Source organism: Lactuca sativa, chromosome 9 (genome assembly GCF_002870075.4).
Source record: "Lactuca sativa cultivar Salinas chromosome 9, Lsat_Salinas_v11, whole genome shotgun sequence".
NCBI classification, from domain to species: Eukaryota; Viridiplantae; Streptophyta; class Magnoliopsida; order Asterales; family Asteraceae; genus Lactuca; species Lactuca sativa.
Window position 1 is genome coordinate 114,472,320 of NC_056631.2, and position 24,506 is coordinate 114,496,825.

The following is a 24,506-nucleotide window of genomic DNA, read 5'->3' on the forward strand; positions in this document are numbered from 1 at the left end:
GTCGCCCCGGGATGGATAGAATACCTGGATTTGTGTGCCTCCTCCATCAATACCTGGTGCACACCTCCATGATATTGGACCCACACCCTCCAGCGAAGAGTCAACAATCCACGGCTGTCATAGTCAAAGGAGGAAACTTATCCCACAATACACTCGATGTTGCGATGTTCCTCCTTCATGGCCTCCTACTGGGCCTCCCGAATATGCTCCAATAGCGGAGTCATAACTGTCATCCATATACAGATATATTTGATCGGTGCTGCCTTGCAACTAAGCGCATAAGCCAAAACACTGGCCTTCCCCCCGGTGGTAGAGGATCTCGCAATCATAATCCTTTACCACATCAGGCCACCGATATTGTCTCATATTCAGATTTGGCTGATCCATGAGGTACCTCAGGCTGTTGTGGTCCATGTAGATGGTACAACGAACCCCTAGAGGTAATGATGCCAAATCTTGACGGCGAAAACACCAGCCCCCAGCTCCAAGTCGTGCGTCGGATAATTCGCCTCGTGAGGCTTTAGCTACCTTGACGCATAAGCGATAAAATGCCCTCATGGCATCAATACCGCGCCCAAACCCTAGATGGACGCATCACAATATAAAACAAAATCCTCCATGCCCTCCGGCAGGGCTAAGATTGGCGCCTCGCACAATCTCTGCCTCAATGTCTCAAATGTTGCCTGCTGCTCAGGCCTCCAGCGAAATACCACGGCTTTCCTCGTCAACCGGTTCAGATGCACGACTATCTTGGAGAAGTCCTGAATGAATCTCCGATAATAGCCTGCTAGTCCCAGAAAGCTCTGAATCTCAGATGGAGATCTCGGAACCTCCCACCTCCTCACGGCCTCCACCTTGGCCAGGTCAACCGAAATCCCGTCCTAGTTGACAAGGTTCCCAAGAAACTGCACCTCGCATAACTAGAACTCACACTAGGAGAAATTAGCGTATAAGCTCTCCCTCCTTAAGGTATCCAGAACCTCCCTCAAGTGCTCCTCGTGTTGCTCTTGCGTCTTCGAATAAACCAAGATGTCATCGATGAAAACTATCACAGGCCGATCCAACGTCGATCTGTACAGGCGGTTCATGAGATCCATAAACGCGGCACGAGCATTGGTGAGCCTGGAAGGCATCACCACGAACTCATAGTGACCATAACGCGTTTGAAAAGAAGTCTTCTACACATCCTCCTCTTTGACCCTCATCTGATGGTAACCTGAATGAAAATCAATCTTGCAGAACCAAGATGCTCCCTGTATCTGGTCAAAGAGGTCATCAATCCTCAGGAGTGTGTAACGGTTCTTCACCGTTACCTTATTCAGCTCCCGATAATCTATACACATCCGATGCGACCCGTCCTTCTTCTTCACAAATAGAATCGGGGCTCCCTAGGGTGAACTGCTCGGTTTAATGAATCCCTTGTCTAACAGCTCCTCCAGTTGTGTAGACAACTCCTGCATTTCAGGAGGAGCTAACTGATACGGTGCCTTGGCTATCGGAGCCGCACCAGGGACTAGGTCAATCTTGAACTCTACCCGCCTCTCTAGAGGTATCCTAGGAAACTCCTCGGGGAATACGTCAGCGAACTCTCGTACCACTGGCACATCGCTTAGTGTCGTCTTACCCGCCTCCCGAGTATCCATAACATAGGCGACATATCCTGTGCAACCTTGCTGAAGGTAGCACCTAGCCCTCGTTGCTGAGCATAAGGCTGGTCCTCGCTATAGCCTCTTGCCCTGAATCACTAGCTCTCCCCCACTTGGGGTTCTGATTCGCACCAACTTCTACACGTAGTCGATCACCGCCCCATTGGGGCTCAACCAATGCATCCCTATGATAAACTTGTTCCCTTGCAATGGTATGGGAACCAAATCTACCAAGTAGCGCTCCTCGTACATCCTCAGACCACAATCTCTGAAAACCTCTGATACTCTCACTGACCGGTCGTCCGTAATCTCGGCCTCTAGAGGACAATCCAACGTGTCAGAGGACTCAGGAAACCTCTTGCTAAGCGCAAGAGAGAAAAACGATCGGGTAGCACCCAAATCAAACAACACCTGAACTGGAATATTGTTCACATGGAACGATCCTAAATAAAGCACATATACAACGTATCAAAATCGCAGCGACATAACATAAGAGATTAAAGAGAAGAAATCATATCCGACACCATATCAGGTGCGAAGCGTGCCTCCTCGGCTGTCAACTGAAACGCTCAGCTCCACACCACTGGAGCCTCTGGCTTGACCTTCCGGCCATTTACAGCCTGTGTTGTTGCTGGAGTCGGCGCCACCACTGACGCTGCGGCTGTCGCTACGGACAATCTAGGACAGTTGGCCTTCTTATGGCCTCTCTGATAGCAATGGAATCAAATCAGGTCTGATGTCTGAACTGTGGGGGCGGGGCAGTACAATCCTTGCCAAAGTGCCCTGTCTTGTCGCACTTGTAGCAGCCTGACGATCCCGCTCTACAAGCTCGCTCATGCGGCCTGCCGTATTTCCTGCAGCGGCTATGGCCTGGCTGGCCCTTCGAACTGACGTCAAATCCCTTGGGTTTCTTCCCCGAAACCCTTGTAACCTGCTCAGTCTCTACTTTCCTCTTTCTGAGGTGCTCCAAATCAATCTCCCTCTCCCACGCCCTAGCAATCATGGACTCCAAGGTCGGGCAGGCTGAATAGCTGACATGCTCCCGAATATTAGCGCTCAACATGTCATTGTAGCGGGCCTTCCGCATCTCTTCATCCCCCACATATTGAGATACCAACAAGGCCCTCTCCCTAAACTTGGCAGTGATCTCCGCCACTGTCTCGGTCGTCATTCTCATATCAAGAAACTCTCTGGCCAGCTGCTGAAGCTCCACCGCTAGTGCAAACTCAGCCCTGAACCTGGTCACAAAATTTGACCAAGTCATAGCCTCGATGGTTGGGGCTCCCATCAAGTCACCAACTGACTCCCACCAATCCCTAGCTCTATCCCTCAAACATCTTGTAGTAGAGCGGACCTTCGACCCCACCGGGCAGAAGCTCGTCAAATGCACAGACTCAATGTCTGCGATCCATCTCCCGACAACAATGGGGTCCTTCACACCATAAAAGTCCGACGAACCACTCCCCTAAAGTCCTTGAAGGACAGTGTGCGCATACCCGTCTGGCAAGACGCCAAATCACTCTTGAATGACCGGAGGCGATCCTCCATCAGCTCAATAATCCCCTCCTTGATCGAACCAAAAATGACCGGGGTCGCCTCAAGGATACCTCTCGTGATCTCAGACGCGATGAACTCGCGCAACCCGTCATCAACCTGCTTGGGTCCCGCACTCGAGCCTGATCCTGATCATCATCTAGATCCTGAACCTCCTACTCCATGTCACGTAATCGCCATACTAGAAATAAACATATAAACATCAGGATCATATATATTCTTGAGAGGTCTCGCACACTCTCCAAGTTTCCTAGTTCCATCTTGGCCCTCCTTGATTCGAGTACAAATCCTCTGCTTTCAGTAGTACGGGCCCATACTACCTTCCACATCTATCCGTACTTTTCTCAAGGATTACTTCGACTTCACCAAGTCCCTTTACCGACACCACTTTCCAACTAATCTCATCCTAGGCTTTCCTAGGGCACCCTCCGACCTACGCTCCGCCGTCAACTACACTAGGAGTCCCTACCACCTTTCCCTAACTAGCTTGCAAATATTGTTACATATTCGCTCACTAGTTAGTTAAAGCTAGCCAGAACCCCTATAGCACAAAGCAAGCAACATTCGTGTGTCAAGTAACCAAATCAAGCATAACCTACACAGGCTACCATACTGTTGACTAATAGCTCTAACTTACAACTCAATAGGCTCCTACAGCAGGCATACAAGGCATCCTTCCTAGATCCTTAGCCCTATTCTAGCATGCAGTTCTCATAAGTACATAACAGGTATACAAGGCATCCTACTAGATCCTTAGCCCTAATCTATCATGTAGTTCTCATGATCATATAATATATCATAACATAACACGTATGAGTATCTTGGGGAAAACTTACTTGAGCTCGGCTGGTCTCACGCATCACACACCTTGTCCTTTCTCAAAATTCTTTAACTTAGATTTTATAAAATTATTTTATTGTAAAAATCTTTCAAGCCCTCGATTTGAGTCCAGACACCCCCCGAGGGTGTGTCCAAATCCCTCAAACCAAGGCTCTGATACCAACTTGTAACATCCCAATTTTCAAGTCCTAAAATTTCGTTCTTTTAATTAAGTAAATTACAACATAGTTTACCAAAGTATTACCAATGTCATATCAATTTATAAAAACATAACAACGTGTCTGAAAACCATGTTATCAAAAGTAATATAAATCAGAGTATAATCCCATAAAACTACATGCGGAAACCATGTGTGTGTGTGATTCGCTGTTACACTGCCGACTCCATCCCCTTAGACGAAGAGGTACCTGAAAACAAAACTGAAACTGTAAGCACAAAGCTTAGTGAGTTACCCTATCATACCACATACCAAACAGCATACACATTGCCTACATACTGTCGAGCAATTCTACGGTGCCTGACTACCCATGTCAAGCCATTCTGGGGTGCTGACTACCTGTGTCAAGCCATTTTGGGGTGCTGACTACCCATGTCAGGCCATTCTGGGGTGCCTGCCTACCCTCCGCTCTATCTCACCCGATCACGGGGACTATTTCACCCCCTACTACTATCACATAATAACATATCATAAACATGTTGTCAGAAATATTTGGGGTGTCGGACCTACCCTTCGGTCTTAACAACCGATCAGGGGACTATTCCCCTCCTACTACCATTATCACATAGAATATGATATACCGACACATAGAACAAATCAAGTAATAGCAAACTAGATAATTATCACAAAGACAATTATCTCAACTATAATCAACTACTAGTGGGTCAGCCTTGGTGCCTTAGACCCACTTCGATTGTGCCTTAGAACCACTTCTAATGGAAGGTAACTCACCTCGATGTCGTGTGGTGTCTGGACTGTCCTCGGTGTGGAAATTGGTTCTCCTCAAATCCTCAATCCCTACACAACAACCCTTATAGGTTATCAATCTAAACTTATAACCCTAACTAGGGTCAACTCAAATCCAGTCAAAGTCAACTTTGGTCAAAGTTAACATCCAGTTGACTTGACTCGCCGAGTTGGTCTACCAACTCTTTGAGTCCATACTCCTCTAACCAAATAAAATCTTCAACTCTACTTGTCGAGTGTAGCAATAACTCGACGGGTTCTCCTTCATTTACACCATCGGGACCATCTTCATCCGACTCACCGAGTTCCTCCTTGAATTCATCGAGTTCTTCCTTGAACTCGTCGAGCTCATCTCCCTCATACGAATGTGTCCAGTCTATGACTCACTGAGTTGTATGAACAACTCATCGAGTCCATCTTCAAAGATTGGGAGATTGCCTTGGACTCACTGAGTTTACTCGAACACTCGTCGATTCCCAGGTCCCTAATAAGCCTAAACAACTGAGGGACCTTCCATCCTAACATTTGGTCCATCAACAGAAAGGATGTTGGTGGTCATTACACCATGACTCGCCGAGTCGACCCTTGACCATCATTATACAGTTGATTCCAATGGGTCTTAACACATCAAAACCATAGATCTGGCCTCCTATGGTCCATTTTACATGTAAAGCTTCGAACTTGGTGTACATGCATGGGGCCTTTAGCTAAAAAATCCATAAAAGATGGTCTACAAGATGCATGGGATGTTTAAGGCAACAAAGTTGGCACCTTTATGCCATAAAGACCCCCAATAGCCCCAGATCTGAAACACAAACTCACTTTTATACTCAATCCCGAATAACACCTCACTAATGCTTAGAAGGTGTATAAAATGGTCCAAAATAAAGATCTAAGCTATGAATAGCCAAGGTTTCAGCTTCATACCTCAAATAAGCTGGAAATGTGCTCAAAACTCTGGATCTTCTTGTTTGCCATTGATCTCACGAGTCTCCTTCTTCTCTCCAAGCTCCAACCACACAAAATAACACCACAAGGCTCAAGAACACACAATAAATGGCTAGGGTTTTGAGTTAGGGTTTGCTCTGGACGATGGGGGCTGAGTTGGGGCGATATAATTTGTTTAAATAGGGTGAAAACCCTTAATTTAGGGTTTTACTCAAACAACATCTACTCTCCGATTCAGTCTCATGACTCGTCGAGTAGGCGACTTACACTTCCCACGGATCACGACTCTGCTCGACAAGTGGGGCCCTCAACTCGTCGAGTCCTAGAGAAAAATATAAGAATTACTTGAATTAAGTGCATACCAGGAATCACGTGTTACACCATATGACATCTAGAATGGAGGAATATATGATCCCTTATCTAATGAACGCGTCATTGACTATGTCAGAGTTCGACAACAGCTTTTAAGAGCTATGATTGCTAGTCGGGATTTTGGAGTCGTACTTGCAATAATAGTATTAGACTTATCCAAGTGGGAGACTGTTGGATTAGGTGTCTAAGCCCATAACTATAATTGGTATTTACTTGACCCGAGAGTAGCATGGTCCGTTTGGGTTGCATATCACAAGGACAATTTGATGGACTTTTAAGAATAGGTTATTTATGATTTATTAATATATTATAAGTTGTAATATATTAATATGAAATCATATGATTTAATTAGTATTGATCAAGAATTAATTTGAAATTAATTTAGTGATCAAAATAAGAGACTAATTAAATGTACGGGGACTGATTAAGTAAATCAATGATTCTTATAGTGTGGGCCAATGGTTATTTAGGATGGGCTAAACCAACATGGTAGTCCATTGATAGTCCATGGAGGTTTAACCCATGGATCCTAAGTAATATAAAAGGTCATGTAACCCTAATCCTGCTGATGTGCACGGAAGTACCCACTAATTTTAATATTTATAACCTAACAAACTTAGACTAACTATGCACTTATAGGCAATGTACCTAGTCAGATTACAGTATAGCTTAGGTAAGTCGGGTGTCGATCACAGGGAACGGTGGTGAATTAATATAAAATATTTGATTATAGGTTAAGGGACATACGAAAGGAATAAAGAAATGGTTATTGAATCTCAAACAAACAATTAATTAATAAATCTCGATAAACTAACAGGAAAACAAATCTCTTCAGGTACTTTGGTTTAGATAAATTACACCTTAAAAGCATAGACAATTGCATACACAAATTCATTTATTCATGTTCACCGATTCCTAAAATGATTAGATTCGCACTCACTATTACTAATCCTTTAGCAAACAAGTCAATTCAAACAATGATCAGTTGATTAAACTAACATGCTTCCTAGTGTTCAGTTCGTATCAAGAAAGACTTGTAATAATAGTTAATCAAATTCGTCGTTCAATTAACCTCTTGTTAATGGTCATCAAACAAGGCTCACACGTTAACTTATTTATTCCCAAGTTAATCCTTGTTTCGCATTCGCTATTTCTAGACTTATAATCCTGATGGTCATCAAAGTCATAAGACACAAGTAATTAAGCAGATGTTCATACAACTTAATTTACTTGACAATTAACAGCAAATAATTATCATTAACACATAAGGATCTTTTAACAAGCTTGGCAAGATAAATTAAACATAAACAAACAATTCAATATAGCAATTAGTCCAATAATCAAGGTTTCATTCAATCATAAACACAAAGTAAAAGGTTTTTACACCTAAATCAGAAACTAAACACATAATAGTATCACAATGGAATGCTAAACATGGTCACGTTAACAACCCATATGATTACCGACACGTATCTGCTCTCCAATCCTTCCGATCTTCGCTCCCGTTAGCTTAACGGCCTTCCGGCCGCCTTCTAGACCCTCAAAACGGCTTAACAGAAGTTAATTATTGACTAAATAAGGATAGAAGTAGAATCCCCCCCTCCCTCTGGTTAGCTGATAATCGCTTTTTATAACCCTTGGAACCGACTTACGTACAATGGGCGTAAGTCGGATTACGTTGGGCGTACTTAAAAACTTGTCGCGAAGAGGTTATCCAGATGCAAGCAGTTACGTTGGGCGTAACCATAGATTACGTTGGGCGTAAGTCATATTTGGCTATTACGCTAAGTGTACATGTCAATTATGCGGGGCGTAATTAACTCTTCCAACATTTTTTCTTTCTTTTAGCTTCTAAGTCCTAATTCCGCTCCAGTCTTTTCTTTTGCGCTCTATTGTCAACTAATAGCTGCAAATCATAATTCAAAGCATTGTAAGTACTTTTTAGTCCTAAGAGAATAATAAAGGCTAAAATATTAAGATATAATGCATAAAAATATATACATATATACACATATCACTTGCCACACTATATAAGAAGCCCCTTAGCATCCAAAATCGCACACTAGTGTTCTTGGAGAGCATGAAGCCGATTTTGGTGCAAGATATTCTCTCAAAAGTCATCCTTTGTCCAAATGTGTGTTGTGATTCCATTTAAGGCATTTATACTATTGGTGCTAAGTTCTTAAATGCCAAAACTACAAGCTACAACAAACAGGTAATTCTACAAGTCATTTCTATGATGTTTATGCTAGTTGTAGGCTGAAAGCTTTGGAAACAATATTGCATGTATAATTAGAGAAAACATAGATCTAAAGCTTTTATGGTTGTATGTGCACCATAGGATGTTGGAGTATACAAAACCCAATAGTACGCCCAACGTACACTGGCCTTGACCAACTACATGGAGGTTGACCCAGTACGCGCAGCGTACCAGGGGTACGCCCGACGTACTAGCCAATCACCTTTGAAGCTTCCTTGTGACTTAATACATTAAGCCCTGACATCCAAAACATAGATTCATGCCCTTTAAGACTTCTTAAACCATAAAGTTACAAACTTTATGTCTTTGCATCCATGAATGAGGGGGGGATACGACATGATTTAAGTCCTTAAACACACCTTGGGCCATCTAACACTTGCATGGTTGGGACTTAATCATCAAGGTCTGATTTTTATGGTTCTAAATGCTTCCAAGAGCCCAAAAGGACAGCCCTTATGGACTGGAACTTCCAAAACACAAAAAATCTCAACTATGGAGCCAAAATGCCACATAAAACACCCCAAATTTATATCTAAGCATGCAATGGTCAAGGTTAAAGCTTGATACCTCAAATGAGTTAGAAAAGATGACGAACTTTTGGATCTACAAGTTCACTTCATGTTCTTGCTCCTTCTTCTAACTCCTTCAAAATCACCAAATATCACACAAAAATGAACAAGTCAAGATTTTGAACATGACTGAGAAGTTGACACTTGGTTCTCAACAATATTTGGCTGATATCGAAGATAATTCTGACAATATCAATGAACTTGAGGAAGAGGAATGTGTCAATTGCTCATGATTGTCTGTCATTAATGTCACTTCAATGGATAAAGGAAAAGAATGTAATGATTCAATGTCAAAATTAAACAATGATCAATCTTCAATATCCAAAACCTATGATTATCATGATTATCTTGAGGTTGAGGATTATGTGAGCGATGAGAAAGAAGTTTCGAATGAGAAACCAATTCCAAGAATTGTGGTAGATCAAGTCTTGGAAAATTCAAAGGAGTACACGAAAGTGTTGAAAGACAAAGGAAAACATTATTTAAAACCAAGAGCAGTAGTTTACCCCAGATTCAAGGATTCATAAAATGTTGTGTTTCCAAATCAAGTCTTCATCACCAACAGAAATGGTGATAATGCAGCTCCTGAATTGAACAAGTTGGTAAATAAAGACAATGCAAGTGTGGCAAATGAAGTATTTTATTCGGATCTAAATACAGTCGAAAATGATTTGAACAAAAACTCGAAATATTTTCATCGACAAAACAAAAAAAACGTGTTTCGGATGTGAAAACAAAAAAGTTTGTTGTTGATAATAAAGAAAAATGTGTTGATCCTTTGCCTAATAATCCAAACCATCAAAAGGCGAAAACACAAAATTTCGAAAGAGGAGTAGAGACATTGACTTCTGATAAAGGAATTTCAAAATTACAAGCACAAAATAAAACTTGTTGGAAAAATGAAAAAGCTTTTCATAAACAAAAGGTTTTAAGAAAAAATCTCCTGAAACAACAAAGAAGTTTTCACAAAATGCTAAGAATTTTCAAAATAAACCATTTCAAAATCAAAAAGATTTTCCAAGGAAGCAAAACTTTGTCCAAAATAACTTTCAAAAAAATGATTAACAAAGAAATTTTCAAAATCATGGACAAAGGAGTTTTGGTCAAAATCAAAAAGTTTTTCAAATAAAATGGTGTTGGTTATCAAAACTGATATCAAAATTGTTTTCAAAATCATTCACAAAGGTCACTACTAAAAGACAATTTGAGAAATTGGAAGTTAAAGGGCGGAAGAGTGAGCCTTTTAAACCTACAAAACCAAATTTTCGAAATCCTGATTCAAAACAAAAGATGAAAGCTTCCTTCACAAAAGGCAGAAATGATGTAAAAACATCAATCATTGGCTTGAAGAAAAGGGAAAATAGTATCAATCACGAAACTATTCTCAAGAGCAAATTCAAAATGCTTATGAGAAGTACTTAAATGATTCAATGAATGAAAGTACTTCATCTCGAGAGTCTACACCAATGGTGCGAAAGTGGAAAGAAATTGCAAAGAAGAAAATTGGTGTTTCTCAGAAAAAGGATGAAAAAGAGAAAATCAAAGTTGAACCTTCTCCATTGCATGATTATATTTCGATGCCTAATGCAAATGAAGTTGACTTAATTGACAATCTAAAATCAAAAGTTTGTAATTGGGTTTTAGGTTCATCATTAAACAATGTGTTTCAAACTAATGTCCAAGCACCCAAAAGGTCTTGGGGACCTAACTTTTTCTAACTGAATGTGTAACGCCCGCGTTTCCAGGCTAGGCATAAATGATGATGTAATAGTCTAGGTTTACCTCCGTAACCCGTTTTGAAATAATAGAAGTGTATTATTTGAGTATTATGTGTTTTGTGCTTAATTGTGTGTCTTAATTGAATTAAGAATAAAAATAAGCGTCAAAATGTAATGATAGATAAAGCCGATATCTAAGTTTAATGTTGTAGTGGTTGAAACAAGGATTTCGAAGATATAAAGAATGCCCAAATTTGACTTCGTATGAGGAAGTTATGATTTTTCGAAGTTTCAGCTGAGTAGTGTGCAGCCTGAAACTCGAAGTCAAGATCGAGTGATTAATGGTCGAAACAATCTAAACGAGAATCGAATATCTCGTTATTACTAGTGCAATGGTGAAAAGACAGATGAAAACGGACGTCTGATGAAGAAGTTATGAATTTATAACGGAATTTTCCTGTCCTGGCTTACTAAAATTAAATAATAAATAATAAAGTCAAAATTAGCCATCGGAGTCTAAACGAAAGTTTTAGAGTGTAGTCTCACCTACGTGGGGATATAAAGAACGTTGAAAACGGAGCTCATATGCGAAAGTTACGCAATTTTGAAGATTTGTATGTCAGTGTACGCCAAGCGTAATGGAGTACGCCCAACGTACCCATATGCATGGACCGGCATGGGCCACGACGACCTGAACCGTCACTCGAGTACCCGGATACGTAAGCCATAACGACTTCGGTCTGATCCGAAGCGTACGCCCAACATACTCCGAGATTACGCCCAACGTAATCCAATTTCCAGCACCCTATAAATAGAACACAAGTGCAACCGAGTTTCTTTGTTCATTTTCTCGTATTTCTCTCCCTTTTTGCCTCTATTTTCATGTAAGAAATATCCTGAAGTCTTGGTATCATTCCCGAGCCCTGAAGCAAGTCCCAAAGTCCTGAATATCCCGAGAAGTAGTGTTCCCGAGCCGAAGCTCTGCCCGCGAGAAGCGAATTTAATTTTGTGAAGATCTTCCGGATCTACCAAAGATTACTACTTCTACAAGTCGTAGCGTTGTCCAATCATCTTCTGATTAGGTAAGTGTGTAGCTACTTTATTCTAACACATAATTATGAAGTATTTGATACGAAATACGTGTTATGTGTATATTTTGTTGATTATATGTGTGAATGTATATTAACTTTCTTCTAAGTCATAGATATGATTTGTTCTCCATGAAGTAAGTGTTATGTGTGTGTACCTCATATGTTATGTGTGTGTACCTCATATGTTATGTGGAATATGTATTGAATGGACATGCTATACACGTTTTAAACTATGTATAAAAATATATATTTTTATCTACCAATATGTTGGGTAGAACATGGTTAGATAGTTGATGGGTGATAAATAGACGAGAGGACTCGATGTTGTTGTTGTTGATCTAGTTATCCAGTGGAGTATGGATAACGACCACGGACTCTTTCTAGACAGTCTTGTGGAACGCTAGCAAGCTCATAACCTATAGGTGTTTATGAACGATGTGTTCACTGGTCTATTCTATCCCCCTCTTGGTTGCCTTTAGGAATTTCATTGCTGAGGAAACCCCTTGCAGTGATGTCCATCCCGATGAAATTCCTAGATTCGGTCCCTTATAATAAATGTTGTTTTAGGGACGTAAAGTGAGGGTAACGGGAATTGGTAATCGGGTTATTGTTGGTTGGTGAATTAAATATAATTATTTATTGTGCGTTGAAAACACTAGATGCTCACTAGGCCCCCAAGCCTGACCCACTCAGTTTTGTCTATATTACAGGTAGTGGCGCAAGAGCATAAGTTGGATGACTTATCAAGATGTTTTGATTTTAGACCTGTTGTTATATGTAACTATTGTAAGGTCTATCTTGTGTTGTTTATGCTTTTGTTCTATTTATCGGAACATGACATCCCGAATATTGTTATCTAATGAAAATGCATCTCTTGATGAAATGCTTTGATAAATTCTATTTTATCATGTTTTGATTTGGTAACAAATTCGACAACCCTTTTTAATCAATGGATTACTCTGAAAATATTTTAAAAATAATAAAAAAAATCGGTCTTTTCTGGTCGTGATTTTGGGGATGTCACAGAATGCAGGTACAATGTGACGAGAAATATGACGAAAATTAGTATATCGATAGTAGATGATCGTGTCACATGACTAGAAGGAAAGAAAATTTAAGAGATAGTTGGAACTTGTTGGAGTTGTCAAGTTTGGAAACAATCAGAACTGTAAAGTCAAAGGTCACAGAAAAGTATCGAATGAGAAATTAATGGTGAATTGAGTTGCTTAAGTTGAAGGTTTAAAGCACAATCTGATTAATGTGTCACAACTAGTTGTTGGAATGGGAAATCATGTTCTTTTAATGAGGATAGAAGTATAATCTCTAACAAGGAAACAAAGGAGGTTCTGCTAAAGTCGAAGAGAAAGGGAGACATGTTTACTTTCAACATGAAACGAATTGTGGGCATTCCATCAGTGTGTTTGCTATCGAAAGCATCTTTGGATCTCAAATGGTTATGGCATGGATGTCTTTCACATATTAACTTCAAAAATGTAAACAAACTTTAATGATCTTGTTCGTGGTTTACCTGTTTTAAAATTTGATAATGATTCATTGTGTGGGGCATGTGAACATGGAAAGAAACATCGATAGGGTCATCCAATCATAATTGATGCAAAAATCATTGAACCTTTGGAACTTCTTCACATTGACTTGTGTGGACATTCGATTGTTGAGTCACTCAATAAGAAGAAGTACATACTTGTTATTGCTGATGATTTTCCAAGGTTTACTTGGGTTTTCTTTCCTCGACAGAAGTCTGAGATTACTCAAGTGATGATTGCTTTTATCAAGAACATTAAAGAGTGATAATGGAGTAGAGTTCAAAAATCAAATTTTTGATTCATCTTTTACTGAACTAGGCATTTCTCATAATTTTTCGTCTCCATACACCCCACAACAAAATGGTGTTATCAAAAGGAGAAATTGTTCCTTGTGTGAAGCGGCGAGAACGATGCTCACTTATGCGAACTTGACACAATATTTTTGGGCGGAAGCAATTCCAACTGCTTGTTTTACGCAAAATCGTTCTTTCATTCATCTTTGTTTTAACATAACACCTTATGACATTATAAACAAAAGGAGCCATAATATTAAATTTTTCCATGTTTTTGGATGCATATGTTTTATTATAAATCTCAAGGATAATCTTTCCAAATTTCAAGCGAAAGTTAATGAGAGAATTTTCTTGGGATATTCTAAAAAAAATAGCCTATAGGGTGTTGAACAAACGAACAAGGATGATATAAGAAACTTTCAATCTGATATTTGATGATCATTATGTTAAGAGAGTTGATCCAGCGTTCATTCAAAAACTAATTATTGCTAAATCAAATATTGAATCTGAGCAAATGCATAGTTTTGATATTGATCTTGATCTGATTTTTGGTATTCCTGACAGAGTTGTAAATGCGGAAATAAATGTTGAAGATAATCAAATCCCATAAGAATTGAAACATTCTGAAGATTCGACGGTTACAAATGAAGAAAATGAAGCACATTCATCGTCGACTTCAAGAGTAAATATTGAAAGGGTGCATGTTTTGATTGGTGATCAAGTGGAGGGGTAGCACTTGATTTCTTCTTATCAAAATGAAAGACATGGTTCGTATGTTTAGGGAGAGCACATGCCTAACCATGCTGATGTCGAGGGGAACATCACATCACAAATCCATTGGTTGAGGGGGGGGGGGGGGGGGAAGTAGATCAAATCATGATAATGGTAATGATCAAAATAATGATTTTCATGATGTCATTGATAATATCTTTATTGCAGGAGAAGTTTCGGATGTTGAAGAAATCTTTGAAGACGTACCTTTGGATTTTGATCATCCATATCTACCGATGGATAAATGGCCAAGAGATCATTCAAAAGAATAGATTCTTTGTAATCCAAACTCTAGTGTCTTGACATGAGCCCATATTCGAGCCAAAAATGAGGTGTTGGATGTTCATCAAGAATTTTGTATGTTCAATGTTTTATTTCGAAATTAGAACAAAAACCTGTGAAGGTTGCATTAGAACATCTTGATTGGGTTGTTGCAATGCAATATGAACTTGCTGAATCTGAACGAAACAAGGTTTGGATATTGGTTCCTAAACCTGATGATATTTCCATAATTGGTATAAAATGGGTTTTAAGAATAAAACTAACAATGAAGGCAATATTATTATAAACAAAGAAAGGCTAGTCATAAAGGATTATTCTCAACAAGAAGATATTGTTTGTGAGGAAACCTTTGCCCCTGTCACAAGACTCCAGGCGATACAAATTTTTATGGCTTATGCAGCACACAAGGATTTCAATGTCTGCCAGATGGACGTAAAATGTGCATTCCTTAATGATGTTCTAGAAGAAACGGTATATGTCGAACAACCATCCGGTTTTGTTAGCGATAAGTATCCTAATCACTGTTATATTTTAGACAAGGTGGTTTATGGGTTGAAACAAGCACCTCGTGCCTGGTATGCAGCTCTAACAAATTTTTTGAAAATAGCTAGATTTAAACAAGGATTAGTTGATCTTGCTTTATTTCGAAAGAAAGTAGGGGATCATCTTATGCTCTTTTAAATTTATGTCGATGATATCATCTTTGGTTCGATTAATCCTTCATTGTCTAAGGAGTTTGAGGAATTAATGAAAAGTCAATTCGAAATGAGCATGATGGGTAAATTATTAACTTTTTGGGTTTAAATATTCGTCAAAGAAGGGAAGGAATCTTTATCAATCAAGAGAAATATACTTGAAACTGGCTTGAACGGTTTGACATGACGAATAGCAGGAAAGTCAAAGTACCTATGTCTTTTGGCACGCGTTTAAGTCCTTTGTTGGATAAGTCTGTTGTGGATCTCACAACATATAGGAGCATGATCGATTCTCTTTTGTATTTAACTGCAAGTTAACCTGATATTATGTTTGTTGTATGTAATTGTGCCAGGTACCAGTCAAATCCAAGAGAACCCATCTTAATGCCATAAAGAATATCTTTCGATACCTCAAAGGTACATTTTCATTAGGATTGTGGTATCATTTGAAGACAGGATTTTTTATCCAATCATTTTCTGATTCGGACTTGGGTGGATGCCAATTGGATCGAAAGAGCACTACTGGAGGGTGTCAATTTCTAGATAGGAAACTTGTGAGTTGGCAATAAAGAAATAAACTTGTGTTTCCATTTTGACCATTGGGCAGAATATATCGTTGTTGTTGCGCGCACATCACAAATAATCTGGAGTCAAATCCAGTTGCGTGATTATGCGATCAATATGAAGAAAATATCTTTATATTTCAATTCTCAAAGCGCAATTCACATTTGTCACAATCTAGTCCAACATTCGAAAACAGAACATACTGATCTTCGTTATCATTTTATCAAAGAACATGTTGAAGATGGGAACACTGAAGTCCATTTTGTCAAAACAACCGATCAACTTGCTGACATTTTCACAAAACCTATAGATGAAAAATCATTCTTAAGGATTTTGAAAGGACTGGGAATGATGGATGCATGTTCTATTCCACATTCTTCTTGAATTTGACTTTAACATGTGTTTTACCTTACTTTCGATTGTTTTTATTGCTTTCGATTAGTGTTATAACTTACATGTGTTTTATTCACTTTCAATTGTTGTTTTTTCTGTTCAGAGGTTCTTGTTCATGTTCAACGTTCAACTGCCTTTGCATTCAACTTCCTTCTGAATCGTTCAGTACAAGATTCTAATTCGCATTAGAAGGAATACTTTCGATGCAAAACTTATTCTTGAAGATTTCCATATTTGGGATCGAAAGTATCAAGGTAAAGTTTTAAGTTCTTTTATTTTTGTTTTTGCTTTTACAAAAATCAAAACTCCAAAAAGGATTTTCTTATTTTTGTTTTTGCATTTTCGAAAATAAAAAATCCAAAAAGATTTTGTTTTTTGATAAATACAAAAATATTTTCGTTGGAATCTCATTGTAATTGTAACAACATGATGCTCATTCACATGCCACATGAGAATATTCATTAAGGGAACAGGTATGATTCGAAACTATGAACTAGTTAATTAGTGTCCCTAGAAGCATGTTGTATCACGTTGTCCTCAAGCCTCAAAGACTCTATGTGTTCAAAGCCTTAATGAAACTGTCAACACGAAAGTTTCTTCCCAATCAGGTTATATTCACATTAGTCAAAGAGATACATTTCACTTTTCATAATGAGTTAAGAGATTTATGATTGGTCCAAATTTTTAGCAGAGGTACAATGAGTTCTTTCACTAAATCTTTTTCACTCAAAATTTCTTACACAATCATACACTATGACACAAACCCTCGACATCTCTGTCGAAACCAACCAGGATATAGGTATGCAACAACTTTGTGTTTATGATCCTAAGTCATTCTTCCATGATAAAGGTGAAACCTAACAAAACTCAACTACATGAATTGAGGTGAACAATTTTGTTCAAGATTTTTACGAAACATTTGTTTCATTGTACCATTTTGATATTCAAAATCTCATTCTCATTCGTAATGCGTGGTCATAAAATGTTCTAATATCAAGACATTTTTGCCCAAAAGATCCAGTTTCTTATTTTTTTGGGATGAGATTTCCGTCTAAATATATTATTTGAACTTTCGTTACTTATAATACCATACTTGTTCTTAACTACACTAGACATCCAAGTAATTTTGCACAGTTGGCTCACACTTACGTTAAGTTGTGATCTTGTGTGAAATTGAACCCAAAATAAAAAGAGGCCCTTCGATACTCATCAACGAGTATTCGATTGTATTTTATGGGATACCACGCAATAAATTCTTCATCTCTATTGATGTTGAATGAAAAGATCTTTGTTTAGGGTCAATTCTGCTTTTGTATAAAAGGCTCTTTGATATCACAATATCCACATTTTTTAATTTGCTTCTTTCTCATTCTTTGGCACACTAGAGCACTGAAATCCTTGAGGTTTTGGGTATTATCAACTTGAAACTTAGATTTCGCAAAGTCTGGCATATGATTTTGCTTACCAATCCCATAAGCGAATGAGCCTAGCCTCCATGCGAAGGATGGTTCTCTATTGGTCACGAAACTAGTCCAATCTCTCTTGGTATCGAAACTTGTGATGGTTCTTATCTGCTTGGGGGAACTGAACGATCTGGTTGAAGTGACAGTTCAACATTTTCATGAGAATCAAGGAGAAAAGTGATGATTACTTTATAACGTAGTGATTTTTATGGTGCTAGTTAATTAATAAAAATTACACATGGGATTTTCTTATTGGGCACTGGTTTGAATTCAAAAATCATGCAAGCTATAAAAGGAAAACATTGATTTCCTTTACAACTTTATGCTCTTTGATTAAACCTCAAGAACCCTAATTGTTCATCGCTTCTAAAAAATCTCCAAATTCTCTTTAGTTTTCTACAATGGCTGCTTCTCCACGTAATGTTGATCACACAACCACCAATGACAAAGAGGTTTCGCAACCTATGGTGAAGATCCAACACACTAATCTTCATCTTGTTCCATATGTACATGCATATATGTAGGAGTTATAGATGCTTATTCAAACTCTAAATAACTCTGTCTTATCATATGCTCTGACTGCTTCGTTTGCAATTCCTATGGACTGGTTGTCTCTTGTTGTTTCAACTGCAGTGTTCAACAAAACAACCAAGGTGATCACATTCCAGATTACAAACTCAAAGTCAAAGAAGCTTACCCGGAAACGGTTTGCACAAATTTTGCGACTTCCAACTTCAGGTACATTTTATGAGGTCACAAATGACCAAGTTATTCATATGTTCGACGAAATGGGACACCAATCAATACTTAATTCCATTAGTTACTTTAAGAAGTCTTGTCTCCCATGTGTTTGGAGTTTCTTGTTTGCGATAGTTCTGAGCTGTTTGACAGGAAGATGTTTTAGGCTTGATAAGGCCAAGCTTGAAGTATATGCTGTTATGGCGGGATTATACTACGGTCTTAATGTTGATTATGCATCACTTCTATCGGAAGAGTTTAGAATCTCAATCTCTCACACAAAACTAGCACCAGGAGTGTCTAGTGCTAGGTTTTGGGGACTTATTTTGAAAGAGATTTTTAGTCAAGAGAATATTCTCATCCCTGTTGGAATTGAATCTGCTGAATTTACAACGATGTCTACTCCAAGAACTTTTGTGGATGATGCTAATTTTTTCAGCAATGTTTCTCGGATCCCAGATTTTATGCTTAAGTTGGTTGATCCAACAAATCCATTGGTGGTCAATTATTTACTTTCGATTGATTCTACCACTATAACAACTATTCTACCACCCACTACTAGAAAAGCAACCTTTTACGAAGCGCAATGCGTGTCGTAAAACGCTCAGACGACGCGCAAATGCGGGTCAAGGAAGGCCCTGCCATAACGAGAGACGGCACGCTTTTGCGCGTCGTCTATAGACGACGCGCATTTACGACACGCATTTACGACGCTCATTTACGACACGTAATGCGTATCAAGGAGGGCCCTGTCATAAAGGAAGACGACACGCATTTGCGTGTCGTAACCTTACGATGCACTTTTAGGACACGCATTGTGTATCATTAATGCTCCTGTAAATGAAGATGACACACATTTGCGTGTCATAAACTTCAGCTGCCAGTGACGATACACATTTACAACGTGCATTTATGTACGCATTTACAATGTGAATACACATAATAAAAAACAAATATATACCAAAACATTCAATTTCATTAAAATGTCAAACAATTTACCTAACATTACATGTCAAACAACACTACATGTCAACACTAATAACACTTAAAAACATGCTTTTTCATGCATTTGGAGCACCCACTATTCCTATATCAGCAACCAACTTTAGGTCCAATTCCAACCACCTGCAAAAGACCAACATTGTAAAAGAATAACATTAGAAGTGATTTATGATTCAGTGTTATGGAAATTGATTGAATGGAAATTGATTGAATGATTTAAAAAATTGAAAGTGAACCTAGAAAGAACAGGTGCATGGGCTTTGAAAGCATGGAGATAAAATAATAAGTTAGCAATAATATAAATATTTAATACCTCTCTCTGGGTGATCACCATCGCTCAACCTTCCATTATCCAACATTTGAAGCAAAGTATGTTTAATGTTATGTATAATGCTAGCAAATCTAATATTGAACAAGTTGTATAATCATATATTATCATAATCACTAAAAAGTATCAGTTGCATTCTTGTTTAGCTTTATGCCATTTAAATTTAGCTGAGAGAAACTGCTTAAAGTTTATCTCAAAAAACAGTTAATGAAAAAAAAGAAAATAAAAAGGGCCCACTTATTAAGAGTGGAAAGTTTATCGAACAGATTTACTATGGCATTTCCAGATATGGAGGTATTGTATCATCCTATATGAGCATATGAACATAAACATGAAATAAATAATTATTAATGAATTTAAATTTATATTTAAATTTCAGGTACATATGAATAGTTCTGAAATAATCAGGATTGGTCTTCTGAATAGTAGAAAGCCCTGAAAGGAAACATCAAAAGCATCACTTAAAACAATAAGTTGAAAACATAAAAGCATCACTTAAATTAAAACTCAACTTGCTTACAAAAATAAGTAGAACTAATGAAGGTTCCCCCGCTTTGTGGGGGTTGGAAGCCTTTAGTTGATTTCAAACGAATGACATTCCTTAATTTACAAAAAGGGAACGATCGTCATTTCACATTTCATTTCCCATGACAGTTTGTGAGTAATAAATATTGAAAAAGTTAAAACCTATAAATGAATAATTGAAAACATCAGCTGATGCAGTTTCTACCTCAATCCTAAATTCCTAGCAGCTTCTTCAGTCTCCTTTGATAAAAGCAAGGCGTCCATGTACTCATCCTAATAAGTTAAATACGTTAAATTAAATACACAACATAACCATCTCTTAATTGCACAATTCCAGAAATGGCCCTATGACTTAAACCAATGATTACTAACCTGGAAGCCTTTTAATTATAAATGACCTTGTGCATGAGTTCCATGAAACATCTTCTCCCTTCTCCCCCAAACCCCCATCTTCATGATCAAACTTGTTGGAGAAAGTGCTACCACTGAAAACACTTGTAAATTTAGAACAAACTTCCAACCACCATATAATCAAAGAATCAAGAAACACGAACATACATAATAAATGTGATTGGATTTAATACCTTTTGTTCAATGGTGGTGTTCTTTTCCCTGATGTAGATGCTTCTTTCTTCTCTGTAAAAAAATAAAATAAAAAAGAATAATCTCATTCAGGAAAATAATGAAAATTCATTATTTTTTTATTATTTTTTTGTGTCAAGTATATTTACTTGGGTTTCTTTTTTACCTCTAACCTGCAAAAAAAAAAAGTTCACTTTCTACAAAAAAAAAAAAAAAAAAAAAAAGGTGTTCATTATCACTTGGATAAACTTACATAAAAAATCTTTGTAACTGAGCTTCACAGAACTGTTGAAATTTTCACGCCCTCTTATCTGAAAAGTTATAGTATAAGTAATCACTGCTTCATGTATAGATAAAAAGCAGTTGCTATGGAATTAAAAATTTACAGCTAACTGTAACATCCCGACCAAACTGAAATAGATGTTAAATGAGGGAAAAAAGTGTAAAGTATTAAAAAATTGCATTTTATCTATTGTTAAATTAATTATTATTTTTTTCATTTTGACCGATTAATATTGGATTTATGATTTTTTATCACCTAAATTATACCAAACATATGTGTGATTATTGACATAAATTAGATGTTTTAAATAATTACACATACTTTTGATATAATTTGGAAAACATTAAGTACCTTCATATATTTCAAGAAATATGTAAGAAAGAAATTGAAATTATGGGTCTCTGGGTAGAAAATATGCACTAAACCAAGCTTTTAAATAAACCATATTATGATAATTTTGACCATTACGTGGATCACACTATATCATGATCCACATGTGTTTTGTGGTATCCTTTAATAAGTCTTGTACTGCTACTTTATAATTTACAAGTATCAAGCATGACTTGTAGTGGTGGGTGGTGTCTATTAAAATAATTATCCATTGAAGAAATAAAAGAACCACAACTTCATTACAGTAGTACCTCTAATCTATAAGATCCTGTCGTGTGATGGCAAGGTACTTTGCATTCCCACATAAGGAAAAATGACTCAAGATCACATATACTTATTTTGACCTTCACAAATCACTTGGAATCTTACCATTCTGATTATGCACGAAGAAGTCCTACATTTTGTCCTACATTTTGAAAAAGAAGTAAGGTAATTTTTTTTGTTTATATATAAAGATGATAAGAGTTCATCACAAGGCATGTTACACCCATCTTCAGATGCTTATAATTTACCTCTAACATCGAAGAGACAATGAAGTATTTGTTTTGCTACATACACAACCCTAGTAATAGCTTCAGATAACATATTAGTGGTTTATCAAATCAAGTGTACAACTTTTATTATCAAAAGAACAACGTATATATCAAATATATCACTTATACATCAAATAAACAACAAAATGTGAACACATTTGATTGGCACTATAACAAATTAGATTACATCTAGGTAAAGGAGTAAGATACAAAGAGTATGTGGTCCTCGTATTCATATATCCACATAAGTAATCAGAAAACAAAGAAATCAGAAATTACCTCTTAGTGGTCTGCATCTCCTTATTCCACGCAACTAATCAAAAAATCAGCCCACAAACTCAGAACAACAATTGGATTCTTCAACTCCTCTTTCGAACTCTGTAAATACAGATAAGTAATCAAAAAACCAAATGGAAATAGGCAAAGGGCATCAAAATCAAATAATTAAAAGGAATGAGAAGCAAAGACTACAATTGATATATTGGAATTTTAGAATTTGACCGTTCCAATTTATACAGAATAAAGAGGAATCATAATCAAAATACACACCCAAATAGGAATTAGAAGACAATTTTAGGATTATTTTTACCGTTGCAATAGATTTGCGATATGGGGGTGAATCATGATAACTGGAGCACACGATGGTGCCGACTTCACCAAATTCTTGAAAATTTTAAATAAATATGGCGAATGCAAGAATGTAAAACTCCATCCGATTTAAAGATTCCACTGGTAGACCGTAGATGTTGTGGTGCGACATAATAAGTTTATCAGTTACAATTTTGTAAAATACTGCAGTATATGATGGTACTGTTGAACAAAAGCATTCCCATCCTTCATCTATGGAGGAGAGACTTACCTAAAGTCACCGGAGAAGAAGAGTTTGTGCAATCAGAGTAGTTTTAGGGTTTCCTTTGGTTACTCCCTTCACATCTCCGACAATCTTCATCTATGGAGGAGAGAGATGAGAGAAAACTCGGTGGAGGGGGAGAGACGAGAAGGTGGATGCATCAATTAGGGAGAAAACAAACTCAGAGAGTGGAGTGATGTTGGGTTTAGGAGAAGTTGTACCAGTTTTAGGGAGAAATCGAACCAGTTGGTCTTTGTTGTTGACCTTCTTTGCCGCGATTACCAGCTCATGAATAGAGAGAAAGGTTAGGGTTTCTTGATTGAGAGAAAGGGTAGGATTGATAGAATTTACGAGAAAGATCTTGCGGAAGGAGTTGATAAATCCTGAGGCTGTGACGATGACCATATGGGATAACGAACGGCTGACTCCGGCGCAGCTGCAATATGCGGCATTGATGCTTTTTTCTGATTTATAGAATGGGGAGGTTCTTGGTTGAGAGAACCTGAACTAATTCGAAGTTGAATTCACAGTTTTTGATCTAATGCACCGTTTCTCAAGAACAAATTAGGGTTCTTAATATTTAGGGGTTTATGATTTAGGGTGATTTGGGAGTCGTAGCATGTGGGATGTTTAATTTTTTTGGGAATGGAAAATGGTTATGAATGATTTCGGGTTCATAGCAGAGAATTTTAGAAGGAGAAAAAGGAGGATTTCATTTTTTTGGGATTTCATTTCCCAAAAAAATACGGAGAACGCACCTTTTTAAAAAAAAAATATAAAGCGACACCTTTACACGACACGTCTTTTATGATAGGTGCCCTCCGTATTTCTTTTTTTTTTTTCTTTTCTGACACTAATTTCAAGGCATGCATAAATGTGTGTCCTCTATCCTTCAAATTTTAGAAGAGATGACATTATTTTTAGGGCGCACGATTTTGCATATTGTAAATCACTGCGTGTCATTATTTGCGCGTCATTAAAGGGTTGTTTTCTAGTAGTGATCACATGTTTCTTTTACAAATTTGACCTAATTCAACACATATAGCAAAATGATTCAAATTCCACAAATAATTAGTTTTCCATAAAATCAAGTAATTATCTTAAAATTTGACAATCATTATGTTATTGGGTGGGGGATAATCATTACCATATCAGTAAAATCGAATTTTATGATCCAAAAAGTTTGTGGTAATGATCCTAATCTAAAACAAACCAAAAACTTGAAAAATCTACCAACTAATGATCCAACTCGTCAAGTCAGGCTATGAACGTGTCGAGTTCATGATCATATAAGTGAACTCGTCGAGT

The 24,506-nt window shown here is 37.6% G+C and overlaps 1 long non-coding RNA gene across 6 annotated transcripts; it reads right to left on the reverse strand.

Annotated features, from left to right (window-relative positions):
• Positions 1-19,661: 19,661 nt before the first annotated feature.
• LOC111914790 (uncharacterized) lies at positions 19,662-23,922 on the reverse strand. Of its 6 annotated transcripts, XR_006187272.2 has the most exons (10): positions 23,208-23,922; positions 22,938-23,077; positions 22,628-22,726; positions 22,067-22,221; positions 21,396-21,453; positions 21,145-21,196; positions 20,933-21,045; positions 20,766-20,833; positions 20,556-20,635; positions 19,662-20,470 (listed from the first exon to the last, which is right to left on the reverse strand). It is a non-coding gene; the product is annotated as an uncharacterized LOC111914790 (long non-coding RNA). The 6 variants fall into 6 exon arrangements; XR_006187276.2 differs by having other exon boundaries at positions 22,185-22,221; positions 22,938-23,922; XR_006187271.2 differs by having other exon boundaries at positions 22,938-23,922.
• Positions 23,923-24,506: the final 584 nt, after the last annotated feature.